This window comes from Sinocyclocheilus anshuiensis, unplaced genomic scaffold (assembly GCF_001515605.1).
Source record: "Sinocyclocheilus anshuiensis isolate Anshui unplaced genomic scaffold, SAMN03320099.WGS_v1.1 scaffold1530, whole genome shotgun sequence".
NCBI classification, from domain to species: Eukaryota; Metazoa; Chordata; class Actinopteri; order Cypriniformes; family Cyprinidae; genus Sinocyclocheilus; species Sinocyclocheilus anshuiensis.
Window position 1 is genome coordinate 107,791 of NW_015542493.1, and position 22,645 is coordinate 130,435.

Sequence of the window (22,645 nt, forward strand, 5' to 3'; positions counted from 1 at the left end):
TCTCTCTCTCTCTCTCTCTCTCTCTCTCTCTTTTTTACTTCATATATATTACACTTAAAAAATTGATAATTTTTTTTTAACAATTAATTAAATTAAACATCAAATTTTAAAGTAAAAAGCAGAAATTGTATTTTCTTGAAAACATAATCCCATATTAATTTTATCTTTGTAGTAAAAAGGTCAAATTTCCAAATATTTCATTATTTATTTATAAAGTTTTAGGTTTGCAAATGAAGCAGCAACTAGAGGAGAACAAATTAAAAAGTTTTGTAACACTTTATTTTACGGTGTCCTTGTTACAAGTTACATGTACTTACTATTATAATAACAACAAATTATGCATAATTGCATGCAAGTAACCCCAAGCCAAACCCTAATCCTAACTCTAAGCATATAGTAAGTACATGCAGTTAATTAATATTACTCTGTATTTAAATTTATAATTACACTGTAACAAGGACAACTTAAAATAAAGTGTAACCAAAGTTTCATTTGTATAGAAAATTAGGTGTCTTTAACTACTATGTTCTTACATAATAATAATAATAATAATAAATAATTGTGTGGTACAATGTACCTGTTGTGTTCATGTTGAACTGAACTGTAAAAAACTGTTGCTGCTATTGAGGTGGGACACGGTTAAGGTTATGGAGAGGTTTGGTGGTATATGGTTAGGTTTAAGGGTGGGTTAAGGTGTAGGCATAGAATCGACAATGTAATTACAAATGTAACGAGAGAAAATAATTACATATGCAATTGCAGAAAGGTATTTTTAAATGTGCAATGTGAAAACATGTAAGTACATATTAAGTGCATTGTATCAAATATTAATTTAAATGCAAGTACATGGTAGTTAAAGACACAATCGTAAGTGGGTCTGAAAATTGTGGTAATGTGGTAACACCTAAAGTAATGCATTTTATTCAAGTCAAAATATCATTTGGCGTTATCGATTTAACCTAAATGTATTAAATGCAAATAAGTAAATTAAATGTGTATCCTCTTTTACTGTGTAAAACTCATGTTACATAAATGGCCATTACCATGAAGAATCAATAACTCAAAAACTTTATAGCATGACATACGCATCTTCAGCAGGTTGTTTGAGGACGCTTATGGCGTCAATGTGGCAGCTGTGTGCCTTCATGCAACCCCCAACCCCCCATGCCAGGCCCTGCTTACAGACAGCATACCCACACGTTACTGAGGTAGGCAAAGCAGCAGTACCTCCAACACTCTACATCATCCCCCCCACCCCACCCTACCCTACTTCACCTCGCCTACTGCTGTTTGGGCTGTGACATCCTGTGCTGATCAGCTCACATGCAAAACCTCGAGACTGCATGGCCCACGCTTCAGTCTAAATCTGATCTGCCTCATGTATGTCAGCATTGTGCATCTGGTGCCTGAAACTAACTAACTTAATGTCTACAAATGTCTTTGAATTGAACAAAAATCTCACCAACTTCTCAAACTATGAGAACGTGAATGGTAAATTTGACGTGGGATGTAAGAAAGTCGAAACATCAGATCAGACCACAGAGAGGCTGGTTTTCTCACCACAGTTGAGGAGTTGAGCATGAAGCACTGTAGGCGTTAAATACATACCAGCTTTGCCTCTTCTGGTTGTGTCTGTTAAATGTTAAAGAATAGCAAACGACTCGGTGTTGTCAGTCTGCAACATCCAGACATTCATCATGTGACTTCATAACTGGTATATGGCATTCTCAAGGGCAGCTAAACAAGATAGAGTTCATAAAGAGGTTTGTAAGTGTACTTAAATTACAGGCCAGGACTCTTAAAATACAAATTCTTCGGTGTATTCGATTCTAAACATCTGATAATTCATGTTTGTAGGAAATGTTAATGACCTGGTGATAAAATGTCATCCTAATATGACAAATTTCTAATCCCACACTCATTTTTAGTAGACTATCTGTCTGAATAAATGTCAGTTAAGGAGTCTGTAATTGTGCATTGCAATAGTGGCTTGTGCTGAAATTATGTGGAGAAATGTTATCAAATAACTGTAAATAGGCCATATTTACAGTTTACGAAGACCAGTGTGGTTCTCATGGCTTTGTGAGCCAAGCATAAAGTCAAACAGATACAAGAGTGAGTGATAACAGTACCGACACTTCAGGGTTTCTTTTATCACAGACAGGAATCTGCCAAACTTCTTTCAGTACACCGTGTCAACTAAGAGTTCAGTTTACAGGCGATATAGTTTCCTATAATGTGGATTATTATACAAATTTCTATTAAAATACGGGGAAGATTATTAGTGTTGTAGCATAATTTGAATAATAGTAAAAAATACCAACATAATTTCCTGCATCTTGAAGAATAGCACTGAGAATATTCAATGATTGCAAAACAGCACATTCATACATAGAGATACTAAATTCTAATCACACTTTACATCAGTGCCATGACTCCAAATTTACAATTTGACTCATATTTCAGTTTTTGATGACGCAACAGTGCTTTAAATGTCTCTCTGACATTATAAGATCGCATTTTATCTGCAAGAAAAACAAATTTGATGTAGTATTGCAGAAAATATCACACACACACAATTAAACACATATATATATACATATATACACATATATATATATACATATCTACACATATATATATATATATACATATCTACACATATATATATATATATATACATATCTACACATATATATATATACATATATACACATATATATATATATATATACATATATACACATATATATATATATATATACATATATACACATATATATATATATATATACATATATACACATATATATATATATATATACATATATACACATATATATATATATATATTATATATATATGTACACATACACATACACACACACACACGTTTTTATATAAATACAAAAAAAGTAAAGTGTTAAAGTAAAGTGTGATACCAGTATAAGCTATGCATTAAATTGCTGATCTTAAAAACTGGTTATCCATGTGACACGTCTTCTATTCTCTAAGGAAATTCAGAAAAGAAAAAGCTTCCTTTAGAATTTTTATTCACAACCCAAAAGCAGTCTTTTTATATTAAAGAACTAAAAGGACCTCAGTGCACTTGCTAACAGCAGATCCGCACCGTGTTACAGCTCCGTTGCATCATTCCTCTGATGAACACGGTTGGCTCAAGACTTCGCTGACAATGAAGGCTGAAGCTGGCAAAAAAAAATTAAAAAACAAAAAAAGTTGCTATCAGATGGGAGCAAAAATCTGCCGCTCATGTAGAAAAGACTGTGGGGCAGTTTCCGGCGCTCAGGCTAATGTTAATGGGCAGCACATTGTGCCCATTCAGCATCATCAGACAGTTGTTTTACAACTTGTAAGTAAAAGTTGAAACAGAACAGACGATCACTGCCAATGCGGCTTGTTATTGCTATTCAAACAGACTGGAATAGTAGTAAAAGTCTCCGACTCATATTGAAGAATAAGTATTTGTGAACTCTTGTCATCACTAGCTCGTTTCCCTCTCTAACACAAACAGAAATCACTCACAAAGTGGCCCGGGAACAACCCAGTGATGTCACCCTAACCTAACAATGTGTCATTCGTGCCTGTTGCTCGGTAGCTGCTAACCGTTCATGTAATACATGGAGTATTGATCAAGGCTCCCCTACTCCACACTGCTTTTCTAAGTGGGTCATTTATTTTTGTGTGGAATTCATTGGCTAAAAGTTTGCCAAGGTTTTGCGGTAATTATCTCATGCGCATGTGGTTGGGCACTGCAGGGGGCCATGGTAAATTACACATTTCTCTACAAACTCCTGGATGCTTTTACGGCCGTGTAGTATGCAAAACCACATCGGAGGGCCTTAAACAGCCCTCCAGTGGATTAAAAATAAAGTTGACGCTGCTCTTTGTTTTGAAGCTCAACATGCTTTGTTTGGCAGTGCTGAATCGGTGCTTGTTGTGAAGGAGGGCCTTAACTATTTAAGAGACTTTCCCCTGTTGGTTAGCGAACACCTGGGGTGTTTTTAGTGGGGCGCCGGATCCAGATGTGTAGATATCCGTATGATTCCATTAAGGAAAGGGAGTTTTTTTTTTTTTCAATCATGAAGGCAGCAGTTATGTGAAGGTTGGGGGGAAAGTATCCAAGTAATGCTGTAAATAATTAGCAACATAATTTGGCCGAAAACCTCAGTTCTCCGGTTCAGGGTGAATCTTTTTTTTTTTCCATAACTATACATTAATGTAAGAGGCCAATGTCATGTTTTTTATTCTATCTATTAATTTATTCATGAATACATACAAAATGCATTTTATACATACAATATTAAAATATTTAAGTATTCAAATTCACTTTTATATGTACCTTTTGGGGTGCATAAAATCGGTGTAATACAACTATAAAAAGAAAAAATGGATCATAAATTAATTCTTTAAAAGAAAAGCTTTAGTAGTTTTTAAATATGTAATATATATATATATATATATATATATCAAATCTTGGAAAAATATATTTTAACAAAACTGCTTCAATGCTAATTGTTATATGAAAAACTCATCCAACAAAGCGAAGTCATGTGGAGCGTGAAAAGAGCGTGTTAATTTATCAGACAATTTGACTTTCTAAGGACAAGGCAAGGAAGGTTCATGCCTTAAAATGTCATGGGGTGATATGTGCAAAAATGACAAAACAAAAACAAAAAGCAAACTGTAAAATTTAAAATAAGATGTGCGCTTACATGTATTCACGGTATGGTTACACCACATGACATACTTGTATATAAACTATATGAAACCAGCATGAATTCAGAGTTTTTATATTATATAAGAATTTTAAACATGTGTTTTAAACAAGATGTTTAAAAAAAGTCCTCATGGACAGTATATACTGAGATACGCTGTACCTTTAAGTGCTTGACATCAGCTTCTGCTAAATTTGACCTCATGTGAGAACAGCATTAGGTCAGACAGAAACCCATCAAGACGAGTTTGTCTTAAGCTGTCCTGTTCCATCTACAACAATTAGATGTTCTCTAAACTAACACACTTGAATCAAAGCTGGTAAAATATATTAGTGGGTCAGAAAAATCTATTTATTACGTTGATTCAATTTTCTCTTCAGGCCAAAATAACAAAGTAGGTCAATCAGTGTTAAACTGAGGAAAGTAAATGACTTCTGCCTCTTCACAACACTAAATGCATTTTATGTGGGTTGTTGTTGAAATTAAATTCTACATTGTGGGCTGTCATGAGAAGGTCAAAAATATTCATGCTGTCGCTTTATGCTTCTATTATGACTACCTAGGCATTGGCTATTATGACTACCTAGGTATGATCTTCACAAGAAAGTATAGAGGCGTTCCATCTTGCATGTCTGTTCCACCTCTGTTCTAAAAAATCAGCCCACACAATCCGGGGTACAACTAGCCAAGGTAGCACAGAGGCAAACTATTTTTGGAACATGTTTTCCTGCCGTGCACACTTCAACAATAGCGGCACATTTCTTTCAGTGCAATTATGAGGTAAAGATTTATTTTTAGTAAAGATTACAGATTCTTGCAAGATACCTGGAATACTACTGGATATGTGAAAGATAGCATTTACATGCTGCAAGTGTAAAAGCACATTAAATATTATATGAACATATTTCAACTTTATTTAGAGGGGTACATTTAGCTATTACATATTTGTTACATTACTTATGCATATTAGGTGAAGATTTAAAGTTGTTTGAAGTCACAACCTTTTGATAGACCTTGTTTTGAAACAAAACTCCAAGAGTCAGAAAGGAAAACTATATGTCAGGTTCTGTCATGTCTTCACTTTCTGGATTTGATCTCCATCTCACTACTTTGTGAGACTTTTTTTCTTTTGAGTCACACTATGGTGTCACAAGAGTTCAGGAGTGTTTTTGATTTTTTTTTTTTCTGTTGATGTTCCACCATTTCATGTACCCAAACAGTGCAATGCTGACACTGTTGCTATCCAGCAGATTTGCAATGTATATTCCCCTCACAATACATATAATTACATCATATGTTTGCATTAGCATTATGCAAAAGCAGAAAGCAAGACACTATTGAAACCCAAAAAGACTGAGACATAGATGAACAGTAGGACAAACGATAAATACAAACCTGGGGCCGTATGAATAAAGCCGCTCAGAGTAAAATTTTAGTCATAAGTGTGTCAAAATTCTAAGAATGACATAATTTTACTCTTATTCCTAGACTTAACCTAACCTCTTCCACTCAACAAGTCAATGCTCTAACTGCAGAAATTAAAGTAGTAATTTATTTTTTTTTGGCTGGAAAATTGGAAAAATGCAGCAACGCACCGGTGATGACACTGTAAGCAAGGTCTTACAAATTGTGGCACTAACCCCACCAAACACAACAGTGGCCAAAAGTGATGTTTTTTTTTATGACCCCACATTTCACTTAAACCATTAAAATACAAAGGACAAAAAAAAAAAAAAAAACACTGACCAGTGTTGCCAATGCTTTCAATTGAAAGTAGCTAAAACTGGTCACTTAATGTTGCTCGATGACCTCATAAAGGTGGGTTCACTGATCTATATTTATATTTATATAGATCAGTGAACTCGCCTTTATGACGTCATGGGAGAGTCTCGGAATGTAGATAAGGTTTGTCCAAGAAATAGATTTTGTTGCTATAGGCTTTTGGAAAAAAAAGTCTCTAAAGGAAGTCAAAATCACTAAATTGGCAACAATGGCACACTGACTACAACATAAGTTATTAACATTTCATTGCATTATTATCACAAATAAAACAACTGGCTCTAAGCAACTATGCAATACGCTTACAAAATCTTTTTTTGATTTGTTTTTAATTAAGGGTGAAGATCAGGCCGGACATCACTTTTGGCCACTACTATATGGCAGTTTATTGACTTTTGTCACCTCAGTCAACACTTAAGAATCAGTCTTAGACTTGACTGAAAGTTGCTTTTAGCTTCTTTAAAGTCTCCTACTCTTAGAAAAGTCCAACTTTTTACTAAGAATATTTTTGACACTTAAGTCAAAGCTTAAGACTATACTTTATACATACGGGCCCTGATCTTCTTCACTTTACATTCTGATTTGTTTATAAAAATACCAAACCCTCTTCACACATGCAGAAAAAGAAAACCCCTTTAAGTACAGTTGTTAATCATTTTCTGCCAAGACATTTTTATTAAATATTTATAATATATTTTCTGCCCTGATGCATGCATTTCTAAGTATGAAATTTTTTGTTGAAAGATAAAGGGCATATACGGATGTGGGCCTATTTAAACAACACTCAATTAGGTCATAAACAGACAAAGTGTATCAATGAAACTGATAACAAATTAAGGTCCAGTACGTGATCACATTATATATGAACATAATGTGTCTTTTGGTCTTCATGACATCAGAATCAATAAGCCTTAATCTGTCATTTATGACGACAAATTAATCAGCAGAATATTAAGGCTGCAAAAAGTACAGAGGCACCAACTAAACCCAGCCAAAAGCAATGAATCTGTTAGGGGGGAAAACATGCGCACTGAAATTCTTCCTTTTTTTCCACCACAGCCCAACAGATGCTCCTTCTGTGTCAGGGCATAAACGGCTCAAGGGAGGACGGACCAGTTCCCCCCAACTGGAGCCACAAACGAAGTTATCCAGGTGAGCAAGTCAGAAAGCGAATCACTCAGCAGTCGTTGTTTCAAACCAGGCTGAGTAAATCTGAAGTGAATAAAGTAATGAAGTTTAAAAAGATCCAGTGATTTCGCCAAGTGGCTTGATTTTTAATTCCAGTCATCCTTTCTACAACAGTATTTTGTTACACTACAAAACTTCTATTTGTTGCATTTCCCAAAAATATTAAAATGTACTTGTTGCAGTTCCCCTTAATGTTTTCCTTGAAGAACTAAAAAGAAACTACTATAAAGGTAGAAATGCAAAATAAAAATAAAACATGCAACTATACTGATGATAATTCTTTTGACTGCTCAAACTTAAAACAGGTGATGTAAAAACAAGCATATGTAGGTCAGAGCTGTCCAGTAACAGTTAGCTTTACAGTACAGAAGTAAAAGTGATTATGACACATTGAAAATGTGTCAAAATAAAAAAGCGAGTTATTCCTCCCTCTATACTATGAATATTGAGCTCATATTTTCTGCTTATGTATTCACGTCTCAATAGATAAATGCCCACACATACATATATGCCACATAAGAACTTAGAGAAAAAGCAAATCACAGACTTGACATCAGTAAAAACTATTTTATCATCATTGTCATTATGTATCTACAGGAATTTAAAAAAACTATATACAATACACAAGAGCGGGTAACAAATATATCATATGATTATTATAAACACCTTTTGTAAAAGGCAAAATCGATGTGGAGCAAGAAAAGTCTTTTAATAGTATAAAACTTGTTCTGCGCAGTTAATTTTGATCGTTTTTCCACAGTAACAATTTTACAAGCAATCTTCATCATGACTCTAATGTAAACTATGTATAGCCTCTTTAAAAGTCTAGTTTACATTCAGAGACAGCAGTAGTTAACTGCATCCCTGACACACCAGCATGAAAGAACATCATGTCAAAATCTACTCCCTGTGCTGTGCTGCAAACAGGCCTGAGATGTAAAAATGTCCAGAGCAAAACAAATTCCAAAACTACAAGCCAGCCAAAACGTACAACCCAGAGGAAAAGTTCATTGAATTCCAGAATCCATGTTACATACATACTAATATAATTACTTGCAGCAGCAATAACAATGTGAGATTATAAACTGCCCCAGGGAATATTCACGTATTAAGTTCATGTTGTTCAGCAGTATTACTCGGCACTTTACCTTACAATAAATCCCCTGAGAGCAAGAACATGTAATTCATCTTCAAAAACAATATCTGCTAAAATATAGGCTAATGGTAAAAATGTGTGCTAAAAACAGAAGTGTCTATTTTTCACACAAATCGAAGCCAGTGTTAACCGAACTTTGAATAACTGACGTAGGCTATACATTCTTCATGTTGACCGCTGTTTATCCACTGAATCCGATGGGTCAATTTAACTACTTTTTTTATTATTATCAGGAATTCTAATGAGGTGATATTGTGTCTCAAGGGATGCAGTTAACTACTGCTGTCTCTGAATGTGAAAACTCAGAGACCGTCCTAGACTTTTAAAGAGGCTACACATAGATTTTGCGAGTGTTTTTTGCAGTTGGATGAAAAACACGACGCCTGACGTGCGTTTGGAGCAGAACTGACTGTACGCGTTTAGTTACATTAGAGATACGAGGAAAACAACGAGAAACGTGTTCGCTTGGAAGAGGACGAGACTGTGCTAAAGAAAACATGTCGTCTCCTCCTTATGCTTTCTGACAGATGCTTCTCAAAAACACAGTCTCGCCAGATGACAGAATAAACGACAATAGATGGCATATTAATGCATCAATAAAAATAATTAACTTAAAAAAGACGAGTGAAACTTTGAAGAGTGTGTCAGAATATGCAGAGCTTTGGTTACTTTTAATTATTTCATTTTTGCCGTATTGTCTGGAAAAGAAGGTGTAAAAATACTAAAATGCATGTGTGACCTAAAGGCTACTAAACGGCGGCCTGTGGTTAACCTGTGAACATTAGCTGACATTTGCAGGTTAATTTCAATTGACGTGTTCAAGTGGCCATATAAGTTTCGACACTTTTAAAGAATAGCTTATAAAATGATATTCAGCTTTTGCTCAGAACATTAAGCACAACGTATGTTATGAAAAATAAATCAGCCGCACCACGTGTAATTAAGCAATACTAACATCATATTCGTGGGCCTATAAACAACAAGTGTTTTTGTACCAACTGCTGCTTTTGTGTGCTGCCGTCTTTCTGACTTAAAGCGTGACGGATATGAATACTTCAACAGCAGAGAATTTGACATCAATTAATGCGTACAGAACGCGCGGCTCTACAAAAACAGTTTAGTAAAGCGGAGCTGTGCGTAAGAATTAGATTAATTCGTCAGTCAATTGCTGCCTGTCACTGGCATCTTTACAAGACTAAGCGGTGCTGTAAGGCTCTACTTTCAACTCAGCTGCCTCCTGACAATTAACCCATTAATACTGCACAATTCCGAAACGAAGTGGCTATTAACAGCGCCTTAAGCTCAAGCACAATTACTTAAATCGATGTCCAAACACATTTATCGACATGTAATCTACCAGATAATCGTTACTAAGGGCAGTTCGTCAGTATCCTACTACCAGTTAAATAGACAAACCACGACGACAACAAAGCAGTTAGAATCAAAGTAAACTATTCTAATAAATTCACGACATTCCAGATGTGAAATAAAGCCAGTATTCAAGCACAATGTCTCAGTGTTCGTATATATAATCCCGGTCAAACAAACCCTTATGCACACTGGCCAGCAGGTCCACGGCACTGAAGAGATAACATGCTAGGAAAAAAAATATGACTGAAAAAAAAGAAAAGAAAAACACAATAAATAAACAAAATGTGTCCGTGTGAATAAGCGCTCCTGATATGTTCTGTATAGACTAGGTTATGGTCGTGGGTTTAATACAGGGAAAGGCAACGAATGGACAATTTGCTTATGTCATGGAATAGCAAATTAGTTCTGAGTATTTTGAGGCTGGGCTAAAGAGACAACGTACGTAAGCCACTTTCTCTGGCCACGTGACCGTCTCGGTCTGGACGCGTCCATGAGGAAGGAGGAATTAAACACTGAATGCAACTATTTTTCTCGATCATAACGCTAATTCGATGCTTTAATTTACATTTTAAACATCGAATTCAAAAACATTGTACCTAATTATTAAAGTGTAACAGTGTGGAAATAAAATATTGACAATAAGTGAATAAATATAAACTTAAGGCAAAATATCACACTCCCCTGTCCTCTAAAAATGGTATGGTCGCCAGCTCAAATTCCGAGAATTGAGCTCTCCTGATTCTTAGAACTGGGGTTCTTAGAAGTGGTGATGCAAGAAGTTTCTAGGAAAGCACTACCAGGTGATTTTTTTACATTCTTTTCCTCTGGCGCGCTGTTGCCATTACTCACACATGTTCATTAGGCTGTTCTATTGGATTTTATGGTTAAATGTTTATCTCGGCTGAATTGTAACGTTACGTGTTTTTGCGGACAGTGTTTAGAGCAGAGTGTTTATGTAGTGGGTCTGTCTTAGTGGAACTACTTTGGACAGTTTAGGTCGTCCTGCATGAATCACACTGCTCCTTCAGTCCTCACTGCGGGATCGTTGGGTTGTAAATAGTATGTGCAGGCAGCAGAGGAGTGAAAATTCAGACGCGATGCGCGTTTTTTTCTCCCCCCGAACAAGACAGCTTTCAAAGTTGACTAAATAGCACATGGGGGTTAAGATTATAAACCAGAGACCGTGTAGTGCGTGGTCAAATTCAAAGATAGAAGCGTTAACCGAGGCATCCGACGATTTGACTGTCTTTATCTCAGTGCATGTTTTAAAACCCGGAGTTCGCTCGGAAACCGGAGTTTGCACTCTCTCTCGCTCTTTCTCTAGACGTGTTGGTTTTGTTGTCCTGTGCCAGAAGCCGTGTACATTGTGTTTTCAGTGCGTAAATGCTGGTATAAATCACATCCCAAGCTTAGAGATGGTTTCTGATTTGTTTGTACAGTCGTTGAGCGTGTGTTTGTCATTTGTTTTTATTTTATTTTTTTCTGTAGCGCAGAGACACATTAATGTCACCATTGATATTGTCATTATTGTTTTTTTTTGGTCAAATTTCATGAAGGGTTACATTTTATAGTATTTCAGCAAAATCTGTCAGTGTTTGGCAGTAGAGTTGCAATAGAAAAGTTTGTATCGTTCTGCGGTAGCTGTCACTTGTAACAGCACGAGCGCAGCAGACCTGCACAAGTTTCTCAGTACTCGTGTTTTCATTTTAAATGCGTGTATATATGTAGCTATTTGTTATTTGTCGCCAGTGTGTTGAGTGTTTCATTTTGAAAAAAATTGTCTGAAAAAACTTCTCGCCAGAAATGCAGCATATTAGAAAGATGTATATATGGATGAACAGACATAGATAAAAAAAAAAGTTTCTCTGTAGTCATGCGCTTTCTTTTTAAATGTATGTTTTTTTTGTTTGTTTTTTTTCCATTTTAAAATAAGTTTTAATGCTCTCGTCAGAAGCGCACCATATTCGAAAGATGTGTATGCGTATGGTTAAACAGACATAAAAGAAGAAGAAAAAAAAAGTGCTGCTTGGCATTGAGCGAGTGGCTCATAAATCTCCGTCCGCTGTTTGCGTGTTGTGGATCGGGCTCTATTCTTGGAGTGAGCACATTTAATGGCGTTCAGTTACATAGGGTAAAAGTGTTAAATACGATTTAACGCTTAATAAGATGGAAACTGAGAGCAAGAATGCGAGACAAATAAGAGCTCAACAGAGAGCGCGTGTGCTCTGCCATATGATACTTTTCTGTGTTCGTGAGAAGTTTACGTTGTTTATACGGTTATAGTGATTTAAGATCGCGAAATGCCAAATATGACTTGATATGCGAGAGTTGCAGGTGTTGTCGGTGTCGATTTGCGTCGCTGACCGTCAAAACGGTCTCTGGGTGACATCTCGTGGACGTAAAACTTTAGATCTCTTAAAGAATCGACGGAATAAAACTAGCTGTTCAGAACATGAAATCAGAGTGGCTACAAAAGTTATTCGGGTCAGGAGAAAACATTTTCAGAGGGGTTCTGAAGAGCTGGTATATTCAGGTGTTATGGTGGGTTTCTGAGTGTGTGTGTGTGTGTGATTTTTTTATTTGTTTGTCCAGTGGTTAAAATCCCGATCCCTTTCCCGGTCATCTGCGCGTTTGCCTCCTCACACAAGAGCATTACAAGAGCCATAGGCTGATTAAGCTGCTTTGGCACAATGACAGCGCGCGGTCGGGGATACTGATGTTATGGAGGCTCAAATGGAAACAGAATCTCTAATACTGAATGTACAACATGTGACAAATGTTCGCCTAACTATTTAAAGGCGTCCAGTGAAACTATATTTGTGTCAAGGCGCCAGATGTGACTGGGAGAACCGTCTGTGGTGAATCGTTCATTATCTGAACTTTGGAAAGTAGAAAATGTGTCGTCACAAAATTAATCTATTAAAAACATAAACTCTTCTACAGTATTAACATAATTCTTGGGGTGCGTTGGTTGACTATTACATTTAGTCTGTTATTACACTCATTCCTCAATAGTGAAGTGTATCGGTCCACAGTACTGCAATAAACAGCCTAACGACATTTTCCCATGACTCATTCTAGTTTATTCTCGACACATAAAGACTTTAAAATCGCAGGGAAAGCAGCAATTTTCTTCAGAAGGCAAGAACTGTGTAAATGCACATTTCGGTGAACTTGGTATAGCCTACATATTAAGATGAATATACCTTTTCTGTGACTACCCTCGCAAAGTGCCTAAAAGTTCATTACAACTGTGAACTTGAAGGATAATGCTGTCAGATAAAAGATCATTTTAGGTGGGAAGAAAAATGATTCTCAGACCTGACAGAACTGCACGTGGATGGACGTCAGTTCTCTAACTAAATATTTGCATCATTTGACGCCACCTACCGGAGAGAGAGGGAAATTTGGCGGCATCTTTGAGAACTATACATGTAATTGATTTTCAGATTAAAGGGATAGTTCACCCATAAATGATAAGTCTGTCATCATTTACTCACCCTCGTGTTGTTCCAAACCCTAATGATTTTTTTTTCTTCAGTGGAACATAAAAGGAGATGTCAGGCAGAATGACATCCTCAGTCACCATGCACTTGTATTGTATCAAAAAAAAAAAGTTGCAATAAAAGTGAATGGCGACTGAGGCTGTCATTCTCCATAACGTCTCCTTTTGTGTTCCGTTGTCAAAAGAAAAGCAGAGGAGGTACACAGACAAATTTTTGATGCATAACAGGATTAAAACTATATTCTTAATAGATGTTTTGACATACCTCCTTAAAAAAAAGCCAAGAATAACAGCATTGCCTTTTTTTTCCCTGAAGTTTTTAAACAGCTAATATGAGCTTCAAAAATGTCTGTGATGTAAGAATAATACCCAACTTTTCTGATTTTAGCGCATGTTGTTCAGTGAGCACCGATTACATCATTCACGGTTCACTTTGTTTCCTAACAGATCTCGAAAAAATGGCTTGTGCAGCCGACAGCTGCATCCAATTCACGCGTCATGCAAGTGATGTTCTGCTCAACCTGAACCGAATGCGTAGCAGAGATATCCTCACAGATGTCACGATTCTGGTCAACAGACAACAGTTTCGAGCACACAAAACGGTCCTTATGGCATGCAGGTGCGGAAGACTATTTGAATTTGTTGCATGCTTTCTTGTAGTGGAAATATGTTCATTCGTGACCCCAAAAAAGCATACTAAAATCATAATTTCTCCACAGTGGGCTCTTCTACTCAATCTTTACCGATTCACACAAATGTAACCTGAACGCCATCAGTCTGGACCCGAAGGTCGACCCAGAGGGTTTCGCAATCCTTCTGGAGTTCATGTACACTTCACGTCTCACACTGAAGGAGAGCCTCATCATAGCCATCATGAACACAGCCATCTATTTACAGATGGACCACGTTGTTGACACCTGCCACAGATTCATAAAGTCCAGGTATGTTTTCCTGGGTTCATAAATTTCACCTAAGTCCTTAATTATACAACATGCTAAGTTGAAAGTGCTATACTTGAATGGCAGAAAGTAGGGCTGGACAATAATTCAATATCAGTATGTATCGCGATATTATTTTTTTCAATAACGGTGATATGATTTTTAAACACATTTCCGATATTTCGATATACATTACCAGTTTCCCATTCATTGATTTATTTGTGGCGTTTGACTTCGTTGAATAAACATGAGCACTGCACGTTTCAAAATCATAACACGGCGCGGGTGTTTTATATGAATGTATCTCTGAAGGGAATTGACTGTCTTCAGAAAAGTTTCGATGGCATTTTCATTTGATCTGATAAAGTAGCATTCATGAGCGGAGCTGCTTTGATTACAGCCATTACTGGAGAAACCGCTAGTTTTATCACTCTAAAAGCGCCTCCTGCTGGCAGACAATCAGTTTGCATTTTAAATAAGCCCGTCGAGCTGGGAAGGGATGAGGAAATGAAGCGGGAGACCTTGGAGGGAGTGGTCCATTCGATTGGGATGAGCTCCAGAAAGCACGGCTTCACCAGCCTGGCCCAGGAGCAGCAGCAGAGGGAGACTGGGAAAGAGCAAAGTTCCCTGGCAGAGGAGCATTTGAGCCACCAACACTACTCCATGGGCATATCCTCTAATGGACGCAAAACCTTGATGAGCAGTCCTCAGAGCCCCCTCAAATCAGACTGCCAGCCCAATTCCCCAACGGAATCGAGCAGTAGCAAAAACGCCGCCCTCGCGCAGTCCTCGCAACCTCCAACCTCTCAAGGTACTCAAGACCCTAAAGCTCGTAACTGGAAGAAATACAAATTCATTGTTCTCAATCAGAGCTCCAAGGAGGAGGAGACCAGTCCTCGTGACCCTGGAATGCACTCCCCGCAGAGGCCGGGCTTGTCTGCTTTTCTTCACCACGTTGATTCTGAACATCCCGACTCGAAGGCGACAACAAAGATCAGCGAGCAAGGCGAGGAATTCACCGTGCCTCAGGCCAGTCGCCTCAACAACATCGTCAACAGGTGAGTTTTTCCGAAGGAAATCTGACTCTTAAACAGCCGAAAAGGTGTCATCCTCTGTGTACAGAAACCGATTAGAAGATCTCGTTTCCTAACGCAATGAAGTTCAGAATTGCAGGTTTTTCAGTATTTGGTGGAACGGTTCTCCACCCACCACCTCCACAAAGCCAGATTGAATTTTTCTTTATCCATTCCAATCCTCTTAAAGCACACAGAGGATTTACCTCTTAGCAGGAATGTGTGAAATTCATTCAATATCCTACAAAAAATTAGAGTGAATTTCTCTGCAGACCTAAAATGTGCTGTTTTCCTCAGTAGAACTCTAGAGGGATCGCAGAGGAACCGCGACAGCCACTCTTCTCTCTATATGAGCCATTTAAAATGCTCGTCCTGTGGCTCCCAGTCTCCACAGCACTCTGACGTCTGTCCCAACACGTCCGCCTCGCGTCTCGCCGAGGAGATGTCTGAGATGCACACGGAGTACTCCGATTCCAGCTGTGGTGAGATACTTTTCCAAATAGTTTCCTAAAAACCTGTTTGCATCTTCCAAAACCAACCTAAAACCATTTCTCCTTTGCCTCACAGAAAATGGAACATACTTCTGTAATGAATGCGACTCCAAGTTTGCAGAGGAGGAAGCCTTGAAACGTCACACGCTTCAGGTCCACAGCGACAAGCCATACAAATGTGACCGTTGCCAAGCAGCATTCCGCTACAAGGGAAACCTTGCCAGTCACAAAACTGTTCACACCGGTAAAAATAAACCGCCGCTGCTACAAATGTCATTTTGGCTGCAACGGTCGATGTTTTGCTTTACCTCCTTTCATTGGTGCTGCAGGAGAGAAACCGTATAGATGCAATATCTGCGGGGCTCAGTTCAACAGACCAGCTAACCTCAAAACCCACACACGAATTCACTCAGGAGAAAAGCCATACAAGTGCGAGACATGTGGCGCTAGATTTGTGCAGGTGAGTGCTTCGAGTTAGTCAATTGCACAGATATAGAAAAAGACATTTGTAAGACTAACATGACCTCTTTGCACAGGTTGCTCACCTTCGGGCTCACGTTCTGATTCATACCGGAGAGAAGCCATATCCATGCGAGATCTGTGGCACTCGTTTCCGCCATCTACAGACGCTGAAAAGTCACCTGCGAATACACACGGGAGAAAAGCCCTATCATGTAAGCACATACAGAGTGATAGCATAACTGTATCTGTAAAGTGCAAAAGTGTTCATTCTCACCCTAAACGCTGTTCTCACATTTGCTTTTCAGTGTGAGAAATGCAACTTGCATTTTCGCCACAAGAGTCAGCTGCGGTTACACCTGCGGCAGAAGCACGGCGCAATCACCAATACCAAGATCCAGTATCGCATGTCCTCAACAGACCTAACGACCGACTTAACGAAGGCATGCTGAGAAGGCACTTAGGGGCAGACCTGACCATGGCATTATATGACCTGACTTGTACAATCATTCAAAATTTTAGTGCCACACTGTGTTAATCGGACAAGAAAGAAAAAAAAAACTGGCAAGAAAATGCCAGTCTAAACGGGTTTCCTCTACATTTGAACATAGAACCACAATATGGTCTCTTGTAGTCACTTTATTGTTTATATTTACATATATATATATATTAATGTTGGGAGTGTTTTTACATTTTGAGTTACTAAAAAAAGCTTTATTTTGTTGGAAGAAGGATGGAATGTAAAACATTTAAATCCGGTTTTTGAAAATACAGTATTTTCTAACGAAAAAAAAAAAACTTTTCTGAAGGTATTGGGGATTTTGATTGAGGTTGGAATATTTTAAGTCAAACACATTTCCAGCAAAGCAAAGAATTGTGCGTCTATAGATTTTTATATATATATATATAATGTACAGGTTACACTATGTTGGAACAGCCTCTGTCTTGTAAGAGGAACTCCTAACTGTGACTATAGCATTGAATATCTTACTTGGTTTTTGTCGTGTACTTTTGAGAATAATGGCTGCTCTCTCAAATGGAAAACATGCATGAGGTGGGTTGCCACTGATAAACTTTCACTATGTAGGCAACTGCATAAATATTGTGACAAAGTGTAATTACTTTACATCAAGATTGCTCTCTGCTGGCAGAGCCGATCTGGAATTACATGGTAACATATGCATTCAAAAGTAATAATGATTATAATAATAATAATAAAAAAAGAAAAGGTACTGCTATGTTATGACCAAGGAGATATTTTGCTTCAGATGTATTTGTATAGAAACGTGACTTTTTATTTCTTTTGGCAAGTGAAGGTTTACAGTTTTGTTGTCGTTCTAGAAGCTACGTAAAAGGTTATACTATCGTCTTTTTTTCTTCTTTTTGTCGGTGTATACACTGTGTACTCAAGGTGCCTTTCTCGATGGTGTCTGAATTTCTTTTCATTCAGCCCAGCTCTACTAAGGTACAACTGAAGGGCAACACGTGTCCTTTTTTCCCTTTTTGAGTGTGTAAACATGTGAGAATGTTTTTGTGACAGAAGGACAGTGTGACTGAGTGTGTGTGCATGTGTGCTTTATAAATGCTTTTCACACACTTCAAGAAAAAATGCAACTCATTGTGTGAGCTATACATCTTCAGGACTTGTTTTGGGATTGGGCTTTTTAAAAAAAAAAAAAAAATGCATTAAGCTTACTGTAAAATATAGATGTATGAATGTAAAATAAAAGTATTGGATTTCTATGTCTAACATTTGTGTAAAGCCTCTTTATTCTAAACTAAGCAAAAAAAGAAACATCCTCTCGCACTGAACTGCTTTATTTCCAGCAAATTTCTTGTGTAAATGTTTTTAAACAACTGACGCAAACGGAACATATTTCACAGGCATTTGATGAACAGAAATGGAATAATGCATTCCTGAACAAAGGTCGCAGTAAGTATGTTGTGTGGCCACCAGCCTCTTTAAGTATTACAGTGCATCTCATCCTCATGGACCGAACCAGATTTGCCAGTTCTTGCTGTGAGATGTTTCCTCACTCTTCCACCAACACAAGTTCTAGGGTAAAATATAGATGTATGAATGTAAAATAAAAGTATTGGATTTCTATGTCTAACATTTGTGTAAAGCCTCTTTATTCTAAACTCAGCAGCAAAAAAATAAATATCCTCTCGCATTCAACTGATTTTATTTCCAGCTAATTTCTTGTGTAAATGTTTTAACAATGATTTAAGCAACTGAGACAAATGGAACAAGATTCACACAGGCATTAGACGAGCAGAAATGGAATAACGAGTCCCTGAACAAAGGTCGCTGTTAATATCTTGTGCATCTTTAAGTACTACAGTGCATCTCATCCTCATGGAGTGAACCAGATTTACCAGTTCTTGCTGTGAGATGTTTCTCCACACTTCCACCAAAGCACTTGCAAGTTTTCGGACATGTGGGAGGTGGGGGGGCCTTATGCCTGGGTGCATATTATATTATATATATATATATATATACAGTGCACAGCATAAATGAGTACACCCCCTCTGAAACTTAAATTCAGCAATTACTCTTTGCTTATTAGACATGTTATGGTTTTTTTAGAGATATAATATTCCAGCAACTTGGTCAGTTACCAAAGAAGAATGTTAAAATTATTCAAGAAAATACCCTTTTCTTATCAAAGTGATAAAATGTTGTGTTGCAAAAATTAGTACACCCTCCTGAAAGTTACTAAAAACTAAAAAAAAACTAAAATAAAATCTGGTGTAAGGTTAAGGCAATTATTGATCAACAGGTAAGTATGTTGAACCAAAACTGTTAAAGCTAAGTAATTTCTTGATAATTAAGTGTTATATGGCCCACTGAATCATACTCGAGACTTAATGCTGACAACAATGAAACCACTTGAGAGAGAACTGTCAGGAGATTTATTTCTTAGCATAAAAGAGGCCAATGGTACAAGAGGAATACCAAATTATTGTTTTAAGTGTGAAAATATAGCCAAAGTAACACAGAAATTCAAAAACAATGGACTTGTGAAAAGGCCCCTGAAATAATCAGGTCTTCACTTTAAGTTTTCATTTAGGGATGAGTGAATTTTTGCTAGAAAAAGAGCAGGAGAAACACTGTGAAAGTGTCTCAGAGCCGGCAAAAGCTGTGAAAAGAGTGACACTTTATCTCACAGAGTAAGATGCAGCCTGCAGAAGGACATGCATGGTTTATCCACACCAGAACTACCGACTGTAGCAAAGCACAATAAACTCATTTAGCTTTTTCCAAGGCCCAGATTTTCAAAATAGAGACTTCTGGGAATCCATACTCTGGTCTCATGAGACCAATTCAATCATTTCGGATCTAACAGCATCCAAAATGTTCTGGTGTTGCTAGAGGAGGAGTACAGACAGAAGTGCCTGGTTCCCACAGTGGCATTCAGTGGTAGTAAAGATTTTATATAGGGATGTATGAGTGCTGAAGGTATGAGGGAGTTGTGCTTTATCAAACACTGTCATGAATTCACACACCACTGTGTGATGTAATACAAAAACCTGAAACTGAAGATGCTACTATAGGGATGTATGAGTGCTGCAGGTGTGAGGGAGTTGTACTTTATCAACGCTGTCATGAATTCACACACCACTGTGTGATTTAATACAAAAACCTGAAACTGAAGATGCTACATGACAATGAAGATATTCATTCTCCTGAGTTGAAAATCCTTCAGTGGACATTCACTCAATCTTAACGCTCTTGAGCAGCTGTGGGGGATTCTGTAGAGACGAGCTGAGCAACACTCCCCATTAAAGATCAGAACATTTAAGGAGGTTGTCCTCCAGGAGTTAAACAGCACAGATGTGAAAATTTGTCATGAACTTGTACACATATCAAATGCAAAGTGTTGTGGTAAACTGGTTTTTGGGGTTGGCCATAAAAGAAAGAGAGATCGATATATATATATGTGTGTGTGTGTGTGTGTGTGTGTGTGTATGAAGAGTTCAGATGCAAAAGCCTCTAAGTGCCACCCATAAGTGAAATTTTCGTCTAAAATTAGCATTTTTATCAGGCTCCTATGTTTAGGTTCAGTAATTTTACTCTAATGGCAATGTGTAGGTCATTTTCTATGCAATTAAAGTGAAATAACCGAACATAAATATAGGAGCCGGATAAAAATGCTCAATTTAGAAGAAAATTTCAGACGGCATTTAGAGGTTTTTGCATCTGAATTAAATATGTATATATTTAAGCTTAGCAGTATGGGAAGGTTTGTGCGTTACAACAATAGCAGAACTGTTATATTAAGCTTAGCATTATGGGAAGGCTTGCATGTTACAACAATAGCAGAATTGTTAGAGAGTCAAGATAAAAAGCAGGGAACCAAATCACCACAAGCTGGGGTAGTGAAAAGCAACACTGGAAGCTCCATACCTCTGTTGTATCAATTCCTTAAACAGGACTGGAGTATCACAAAGAAAGAATGAACCACAGTAGTTCAACACAACAGGGGTGCATTTCCCGAAAGCATCGTTAGCTAACTATGGTGGTAAATTCCATCGAACTCTATTGGTAATGACGGAACTTGCGACCATAGTTGCATTTGGGAAACGCACCCCAGAATGCTTCAGCTACAGAGTTTTCATTGAGATTTGCTTTATTTTATACAGGTACTACTAATTCACATAGTCAACAGGTGACAAACTGCACCGTCTACACAACAACCATATATATACCACTTCAACATGCTGATATTTAAACCATTGGCCAAAATGATTTTGACTGCACAAATAATGCTCAGACTTGCAGTGCGCACATTATAGTACCATTACTGCAGCGGCCACCAGACTCTGTCCTGGAGGGCCAATGTCCTGCAGAGTTTAGCTCCAACCCTAATCAAACATACCTGAAGTTTCAGTATACTTGAAACTTCCAGGCAGGTGTGTTTAGGCAAGTTGGAGCAAAACACCACTAGACACCAGTCCTCCAGGACAGAGTCTGGTGACCCCTGCATTACTGTATACTGTACCTACTGTATAGTGTTATACAGACGGAAGACATCATTATCCATCTAAAAGTTATTAATCAGTTCAACACAAGGCCATATAGTACAAGTCTGCAACATAAAAGCAATTCTGAGGGGTTGGGACGAGGGATTAGAAAACTGCATTACAGACCATACAAGTATCAGATCCTGTTGCGTTACTCTGGAACAGGTCTGAGATTCTTTTGCTTCCTTTTTCAAAACCAATATAACACAAAAATGCAACAATATAGCTCAGAGTGCAACACAAACATGTTTTTTTCTACCATAGTGGAGAATTTCCATTGACTTTTATTGTTTTTATACTGAGCCAGTATTGTTGATCTGCTAAACCATACATTTCCACGTTTTCAAATTTTTTGTGCAAGTTTTCTCTGTGGGGAAAGAAGTCTGCCCCTAACAATATAGGCCAGGGGTCACGATACTCAGTGAGTTTAGCTCCAACTTGCCTAAACATACCTGCCTGGGCTGCGTTTCCCAAAAAGCATCATTAAGCCCAAGTTGATCGTAGCTCCATAGGTTTCAATGGGTCTACGATGTACTTAAGCTTACGATGCTTTTGGGAAATGCAGCCCTGGACATTTCAAGTATGCCTAGCAAGACCTTGATTAGCTGGTTCAGGTGTGTGTGATTAGGGTTGGAGTTAAACTCAGCAGGACACCGGCCCTCCAGGACCAAGTTTGGTGACCCCTGATATAGACAAAAATCTGATTCGCACATATACAGATTTACCAGTGTTCAGAGTAACGCATTACAAGTAATGCAAGTTAAGTAATCAGATTACTTTAAGTAACTAAAGTACCGCATTACTTTTTAATGTACAAGAAGATAAGAGTTACTTTTTCAAATAAGTATTTATTTATAAATAAAATACATTTATAATTTTATTATAGATAAATATAATTACCCCCCCCCCCCCCTTTTTTTG

General features: G+C 37.6%; 1 pseudogene; it reads left to right on the forward strand.

Moving 5' to 3' along the window:
* Positions 1-17,386, forward strand: part of LOC107694129 (B-cell lymphoma 6 protein homolog) — a 28,702-nt pseudogene extending 11,316 nt beyond the window's left edge.
* Positions 17,387-22,645: the final 5,259 nt, after the last annotated feature.